The sequence below is a fragment of the Phyllopteryx taeniolatus genome, chromosome 7 (assembly GCF_024500385.1).
Source record: "Phyllopteryx taeniolatus isolate TA_2022b chromosome 7, UOR_Ptae_1.2, whole genome shotgun sequence".
Lineage (NCBI taxonomy): Eukaryota > Metazoa > Chordata > Actinopteri > Syngnathiformes > Syngnathidae > Phyllopteryx > Phyllopteryx taeniolatus.
In genome coordinates, this window is record NC_084508.1 from 28,183,886 (window position 1) to 28,192,725 (window position 8,840).

Genomic DNA, 8,840 nt, shown 5'->3' on the forward strand with positions numbered 1-8,840 from the left:
TTGGAATTGAGAAAGTCTTCGGCCCACCGACTCACAACGTCCGGAGTTGAGGTCAGCAGTACCCCGTCCCCACTATACAGTGTTGATGGTGCACTGCTTCCTCATTCTGAGATGCCGGATGGAGGACCAGCATTTTCTTGAAGCCGTCCGGAAGTCGTTCTCCGTGGTCTCAGTTTTTGCCTCAGCGACCACCAAAGCTGAATTCCGCTTACATACCAAGTGGTGATCAATAGACAGCTACGCCGCTGTCTTCACTCAAGTGTCCAAGACATGCGGCTGCAAGTCTGACGATATCACCACAAAGTCGATCATCGAACTGCATCCCGTGGTGTCCTGGTGCCAAGTGCACATATGGACATCCTTATGTTTGAACATTGTGTTCGTTATGGACAGTCGAAGCTCACAAAGAAAGCACAACTGTAGTTGAGATCGAGGGGTGTGGGGTGTTCCTCCCAATCACACCCTTCCAGTTGTCATGGTCATTGCCTATGTTAGCATTGAAGTCACACAGCAGAAAGAGGGATCCCCAGCAAGAGCGCTCTCCAGCACCCATTCCAAGGACTCCTAAAATGGTGGGTACTATTTTCTCCGGGTACTCCGGTTTCCTCCCACATCCCAAAAACATGTCTGCTAGGTTGATTGAAGACTAAATTACCCATAGGTGTGATTGTGAGTGCAAATGGTTGTTTGTATTTATGTGCCCTGCGATTGGCTGGCGCCCAGTTCAGGGTGTACCTCGCCACTCAGCCAAAGATAGCTGGGATAGGCTCCAGCATGCTCCCTAGTGAGGATTAGCGATACACAAAATAGATGGAGACTCAAAGACCGCTCCCTATCTTTGGCCTCTGCTCAAATGCATACCACGACCTCAACACTTGGTTCCAGCAGTTTTATTAACCTCTTCGTTCCCAAAGTACATACTATTTTTGGCCGACCTTTTACATTTTCTAGCCCAAACTTCTGGAACAATCTGCAAAAAAAATAACAAAAGGGGTTGGGTGGCGGCCACTGGACGAGCACCGCCGGAGCCGGGACGGGAGATGGCCGCTGGACGAGAGCCGCCGGAGCCGGGACGGGAGACGGCCGCTGGACGAGCGCCGCCGGGACGGGAGACGGCCGCTGGACGAGCGCCGCCGCAGTGAGGTTGGGAGACGGCCGCTGGACGAGCGCCGCCGGAGCGAGGTTGGGAGACGGCTGCTGGATGAGCGCCGCCGGAGCGAGGTTGGGAGACGGGCGCTGGACGAGCGCCGCCGGAGCCGGAAGGGGAGCCTGGCGGAGCTGCCGAGGAGCCGGCACGGGAGCCTGGCGCGGCTGCCGAGGAGCCGGAACGGGAGCCTGGCGCGGCTGCCGAGGAGCCGGAATGGGAGCCTGGAGCGGCTGCCGAGGAGCCGGAATGGGAACCTGGAGCGGCTGCCGAGGAGCAGGAACGGGAGCCTACCGCAGCTGCCGAGGAGCAGGAACGGGAGCCTGCCGCAGCTACAGAGGAGCAGGAACAGGGCCTATCATCGCTTCCTCAGCCTGCCGCCATTGAGGTTTGGGAGTTGAGGGTTCGGGAGGGGCAGAGTGCACAGGGTCTCGGGAAGATGAACTAGGAAAAATGGCTGGTACTGAACATGGTGGCTTGGGGGCAGGTTTGACTAGACGTGACTTAATTGGAGCCGTGGAACAACGTGTGGGAAGGGGTGAAAATTAAGTGACTTAGGAACAGGGGAAAAAAAATGAGGGCAAAATTTGACCTTTACTTGGGCGCCTCCGTTGGCCACCACGCGGCGGTCCAGGGTAGATGGCCAAACGGGTGCCCAAGAAAAGGTCCGAGGGAAAGGATTTAGACTCACTGGGGTTGGAAACGGGGAGATGTGAGAAAAACTGACGAGGACGGATAAACTAGGGAAGGAATCAAAAAAATCTAAATCTATGTCAGAGTCAGAATCAGACAGGAGGTCAACTAAATCGGGGCCATCTTCACAATCCGAAAAATCAGAATCTAAAAAAACGTGGATGTAAAATAGTAGGGCATGGTGAATAACTAGGACAAGTGGGGGGCACAGATGAAAAGGACAGAAAAGACTGAACGATAGAGCTTACTGGAGGAGGGTAGGTATGGTTGGCAGGCTGAGGACGGTGGGAGGCAGTTTGGTGGTGTCCAGGGTGACGCCATGTTCTTCCCGCTGTGTCCTGTGTTGGTCGGTTCATTCTGTCACGTACAGGGTTAGGTCGAAGGCGAGGAACGCAAGGCAAGAACATGGAGGACCCAAGTTCAGGGAAGCAGGGAGGCAAGGCACGAGTGCAGGAGTCTCAAAAAAATAATATTTAATCTTCAAAAAACAGCCAACAAGGAACGTGGATAAAGAAAAACTAAACAAAGTACCACAACCAAACAGAAGTAACAAAGAAACACTTAAATACCTAAAACTGGAAACAAACTATCACTGGTGAGTAGGACGTAGAACAGATAGGGAAAATGACACCTGACAATGACATACTGCAAAGACAACGACCACGGCAACGACATGAACTGAAGGAAACCAGGGAACTAAATACAAACAGATTGACGAGACAACGAGGAACACCTGGACAAGACACGAGTGGCTGGAGAGAGCTGATTGGTCGACAAGGTAGACTTGCAGGTGGACACAACAACCTAATGAGCACACGACAAACATGGAACACAGGAAAACATGGAACACAACTAAACACAACCCAAATCAAAACCCAGACCATGACATTTTTATCTGCTGTCTGCATTCCAAATGAGAATCTGCTCTCAATTGCCTTACCTGGATAAATAAATATATACTGTGTGATTTTTTTAGATTCAAATTTGGCAGAATTGTTCACGACTCTTCTCAGTGGTGTGTCAAATTTACATCGTATCATAATGTGATGACACAAATAAAAGAGGTTACCGTGCTTCGCCAGGTATAAGTGTAGCATAGCGTGAGTGCAGGTTGGTGTGGATCGGGATGGATGTGTATTCATTTTATTGACAGTCCGGTGTTAGTGAGGAGCACATATTCAGAAAAAGCTGATGTGGACTATTATTCATTAGTCATTCTTCAAGTTTTTGGGGCAAAAGTTTAGAAGAAAATCAAGACTTTTCTAAATCTTCCTCAGAAAATAACACACACACACACACGCACACACACGCACACACAGCCCCCTCTGCTTCCTCTGAATGAATGAAAGCTTCTGTTTTGTCTGGCTCTCAGCCCTCTTCATACAATTGAAGTAACAAATTGCTGCATCCTTTGAATGATAATCAGCAAAGCCTTGAAGGCGGTTTTGTCTAAAGGAATCAAGTCAAACTTCCTGCTTTTTCTGACCACCAGACTGACTTCTGTGTTCCTGAACTTTTGCAAAAGTCCGAGTTCACGTTAACTTCTTCACTTTGCTTGCATTTCAAAAGTAAAAGTGCAATTCGTGTGCAAGTCATTTTTCAACACCAGCCCAAAGCCAATTTTAAGTCATGAACATAATAAACTCTCAGCAAAAGGTCTTGGATTGTTTTAAGTCTAGAAAAACCTTTGACTGATGTTTTTGACTAGTGAAGAGAGAGGCTCTATCCCCACTAGAGTGGGGAGAGAGCTCCACTCTCGAGCTCCAGCAGCTCCATCAACAAGTCAATAGAGGCTCTGGCTTGCTCAGACATTCGCTTGAAAGCAATGTAGGTGAGCAGGGCTTATTATAAGCCTCTTAGTGATTCTGTGAGAGGTAAAGAAAATGTCTCTTTTAGGGAAATCAATCCCTCAGTAATTACCAACCACACTGCCTGCATCTCAGGAGGAATACAACCGACCTGTGGCTGCGGAAGCTGGTGAGCTACAGTTCAATATGAGCCTCTTACGAGTGCCCACTGTCTCAGACTTACGGGAGGGGAGTGGCGTGATCATGGTAATCATGATGACAATGGTGATAAATACTAGGCCAGTCATCAAGTGGTGTTTGAGGAACACAAGTGCACAGCAGGAAATTTAGCTGCACATTGGCAGCCTATCTACGATCCATCCTTCCTTTCAGAATCCTGACCCAATGGGTCGAATGATGATGAAGATGACCATCCATCTATATCTGTGAGACTTTCTTATCTTTAGGGTTGCAAGCTCAGTATGCAGCGAGAGAGACAGGGAAACACCATGGCATGGATTAAAATTGATATATGATTTTCCTGACTGTGTGGGTTTTCTCAGGGTACTCCGGTTTCCTCCCACACAGTGATGCCGGTAACGCGTTACTAAGTAACTAGCTCAAAGCCAATTTTACAAAGTAACGCGTTACTCCAAAATGCTGCCATTTTGAGTAACGAGCAAAGTAACGCATTACTTTCCCCAGGAGAGTAATCAGACTACATTTACTTTTTCTATCCAGCAGTAGTTATATTTGAATCATCAGTGTTTCTCAGAAAGTACTGATTTGTGGTTGGTGGCTCAAAAACTCACAGTCCAGCCATTCAACAGCATTTAACTGTTCACGCAGACTGCGGATTTCTAAGTAAGGGAAAGAAAGGGATTGGGAGATGATTGTTGATTCTACAATGCACAGTGCAGTGCAGTACCATAAAAATCCAAAGAAATGCACGATTTCACTATCGCCACACTATTTTTGGTATTTCCTTTGTAAAAAGTGTATTTGATTGTTGTTAATTTTTTATTTACACATAAAGAATACAGTTTTACTGGCGTGTTAAGCAAAGCAAAGCAAATTTATTTATATAGCGCATTTTATACACAAGGTAGCTCAAGGTGCTTAACATGATTAAAAGCGTTTAAAAACAAAGAAAAAACAGCTTATAAACATTTAGCACAAAGAGGAAAACAAATTAAATAAAAATACAATTAAAACAGCGTACAGTGCAAGAAATATTTAAAAGTGGAAATGCTCTAAAAAGCATGGGGGGAAAAATAGTTTTTAACCTGGACTTAAAAACATGCACACTTTGGGCTGACGTCACTTATCTTTGTGTGTAGCATAATAGCTAAATGCTGCTTCACCATGTTTGCTTTGGACTCTGTGCTCCACTATTTGACCTAAGTCTGTCGATCTCAGAGACCGACTGTGTTTATATTCCATTAGCATTTAATTCATGTATTCAGGACCTAAACCGTTTAGTGATTTATAGACCAGTAGCAGAACTTTAAAATATATTCTAAAGCTGACTGGAAGGCAGTGTAAAGACTTGGAGAATTGGAGTAAGTTCGGACCTCTTTGTTCTGTTCAGAACCCAAGTTGTAGCATACTGAATGAGTTGCAGCTGTTTAATGCTCTTTTTAGGTAATCCAGTCAGAAGACCATTACAATAGTCAATTCTACTTGAGATAAAAGCATGGATAAACTTCTCCTGGTCTGCCTGACACATGCAAGCCTTCACTCTGGATATGTTCTTCAGATGGTAGAAGGCAGTTTTAGTAATTGATTTGATATGACTGTTGAAAGTCAGGTCGGAATCTATCAGAACACCAAGGTATCGGACTTGGTCTTTGGTTTTTAAAGAGAGTGACTCCAGGTATTTACTAACAGCAATCCTCTTTTCTTTATTGCCAAAAACAATTATCTTTTTTGTTGTGGTTTAATTGAAAATTTTGGCTCATCCAGATATTTATCTGTTTTAGACAGTGACACAACACCTCAATTGAACTGTAGTCATCTGGGACACTGCAAGATATAATTGTGTGTCATCTGTGTAGCTATGATAGTCAAAATTAAAGTTCTGAAGATTTGACCCAAGGGTACCATATACAGGCTGAACAGGAGAGGTCCCAGAACTGACCCTTGAGGGACCCCATAGGTCACTGCCATTCGATGAGATCGAACACTTCTAATGGTTACGAAATAACTGCTTTCCTCCAGGTAAGACCTGAACCATTTAAGGACTGTTCCATTTAGTCTTACCCACATTTCCAACCTGTTCAGCAGTATATTATGATCCACCGTATCAAAAGCCGTACTGAGGTCCAACAAGACCAGAATTGACACCTTTCCCGAGTCAGTATTCAACCTTATATCATTTAGCTCTTTGATAAGAGCAGATTCTGTACTGTGATGAGTTCGGAACCCTGATTGAAATTTGTCAAAAGTCAATTTAAGTTCAAGAAATTGCTGAGTTGATTAAAAATAACTTTCTCAACAATCTTTGCTATGAAAGGGAGATTTGAGATGGGTCTATAGCTTGCTAACATGGAAGCGTCCATTGTTCTATTTTTTAGCAGAGACTGAATGGCAGCTACTTTAAGAGCTTTAGGAAACTTGCCTGACTGAAGTGAGCAATTGAATATTTGCTGCAAATCAGCGAGCACAGACTTTGCAATAGCTTTGAAAAAGTCAGATGGTATTGAGTCAAGACAGCTCGTTGATGGTTTCAGCTGCTGAACCGTTTTCTCTACAGTTTTTTTGGTCAACTGTATCAAATTCTGACATGGTAATAGTTTTTTTCTGGGTGGCTTCAGATGTAGTATCATTTTGCTGATTTGTGCTAATATTTAACCTGATGGATTGTATTTTTTCACTAAAATAACATTTTAAATTCATTGCATTTATCTGCTGTTTGGAGTTCTGGAGCTATCTGATTCGACAGGGTGTTTGTGTGGGGTGGGGTGCGGCGGGGGGGTGTTGTGAGTGCGAGTATTGTTGAAATTCTTATTGATGATTTCAGAAAAGTGTTGCTGTCTAGCCCTGACTAACTCTTGGTTAAAATTACAAAGACTTTGTCTGGAGAGGTCATAGTCAATTTGGAGTTTAGTTTTTCTCCACTTACGTTCTGCTTTCCTCCACTTTGATTTAGAGGTCTTTACCATCATTGTGCTCTTCCACAGTGTTCGAGGTCGCCTCAAGATTGTCTTAGTTTTAATACAGCATTCAGGACATTTTAGATTTTACAGGTGAAATTATCCAAAAGTTAATCAACTGTCTCAGCATTCCCAGTTTGTGGCACAGCAAATGGTCTCCATAAACTCTCTCATGAATGTACCTTTTCTTAATAGACAGAGGTTGTCTGAACTATTGGAAGAATCTGTAATTCAAAGAATACACAAAAATGGTCAGAAATAGCCATATCCTTAATGTCAATTGATAGAATTTCAACATCCTTAGAGATGACCAGGTCTAAGATGTGACCTTGAGTGTGGGTTGGACTCTTAATATGTTGAGAGAGGTCAAATGTGTCTAGTATAGCAGAGAGTTCTTTGTTATTGTCAACATGAATGTTAAAGTCTCCCGTTATGACAAAATAGTTTTAGTCAGTCCAAATAACTAACAGCAGTTCTGAAAAGTCCTCCATACATTTTCTATTGTATCTTGGAGCCCTATAAATTATTAAAACAATAACCTTGGGGTCACCTTTAACTAAAAAACAGATATTCAAAAGAGCTAAAATCACCCAGTATAATTTCTTTACACTGAAATAATGACTTAAAAATAACAGCAATACCACCGCCTTTATCCCTATTCGACACTTGTTCATAAAATTAAAATTTGCTGGTGTTGCCTCATTTAAAATGGTATTACAGCTACTTTCTGTTAATCACGTTTCATTAAGTAACAAAAAGTTCAGCTCATAGGTTGTAATGATGTCATTAATCAACATTGATTTATTACCCAGTAACCTGATGTTGAAAAGAGCTACTCTCGCAGAGATAACTGGAGTCAATGGTTTGATAGATTCACATTTTATCCTCACTAAGTTTGTAGTTCTACTTTTTTGTGCCATATTTCTTTGACCAACTTTCTGTCCCTGGGAATTACCGGGATCTAAAATGCCTGATCTCCTTAGGGGTCTGACTTATTCTCGTAAAGACCCCGCAGATAGTCAGATTCGCAGATAAGGTTCTTCATGGGTGGAGGAGGGGCCCTTCGCATCTTAGTGGACAGTGGTTTCACGCGAGGGGGGATGGGAGGAAGATCTTGGCGTGGTGTGTGTCGGATTCCAATATTGACAATCGCCTTCATCCTGTCCGACAAACCTAGGAGATAATTTAGGCTAGTAGAGAGTGAGTTTTGCGTTGGGCTTTGCTCCAATGAGGGAGGGAGGAGAGTGGGAGATTCAAAGTGCTGGCTCATCTCATTTGTCATTCGCTCCTCCGATTGTTTGGATGACACTGATGAATCCGTCTGCGCCTCGTGTCGCCTTATCTCCTGTTCCTCTGATTGTTTGGGAACAACTGTATCTTTTTGTCCTTCAGCCTTGTCACCAAGGCCAGTGTTTTCTTTTTGGGCCGCTGAATGACATACACAGTAAAAAATGTTGGCAGCCAATAACTTAAGCCCTTGTCTATTTAGACAGAAACCGTATGCCTTGTAAAGATGTCTGCGCTCCCAAAAAATGCAGAAATTGTCAATGAAACTGACGGTTAATGCCGTACACACTTCTTTGAGCCACTTATTTAATTGACTGAGCCTAGAGAAATGTTCATCTCCAAATCGTACAAGTGGGAGAGGTCCACTAATAAAAAACCCAGCATCCAAAGATTGCACTTTTGTTAGGAGATCAATGAAATCTCGCTTCAATACCTCTGATTGCTGCTTGAGAACATCCAGGGCCCCTGTGTATATAATGACATATTTCACAGTTGGGTGCTGATTAGTGATCTCCATGATTTTTTAGAGATATCAGACACCATTGGTAAAACACAGTACTTTGGTGTTCTTCTCACTGCAAAAACGTTTCACATCCTTGACAGCTCCATCACCAACTATTAATGTTTGGGGTGCCATTTTTTTCTTTCAGGGGTGATGGGGTATGAGCATTCTTGGCCAGGGTCTTGTAAAAGTGGCTCAAATCTATTTGTAAATCTGATGTCAATGTTGTGCATTGACTCGCGTCCTTCTTTCTTGCCGTTCGCTGTAGCGAC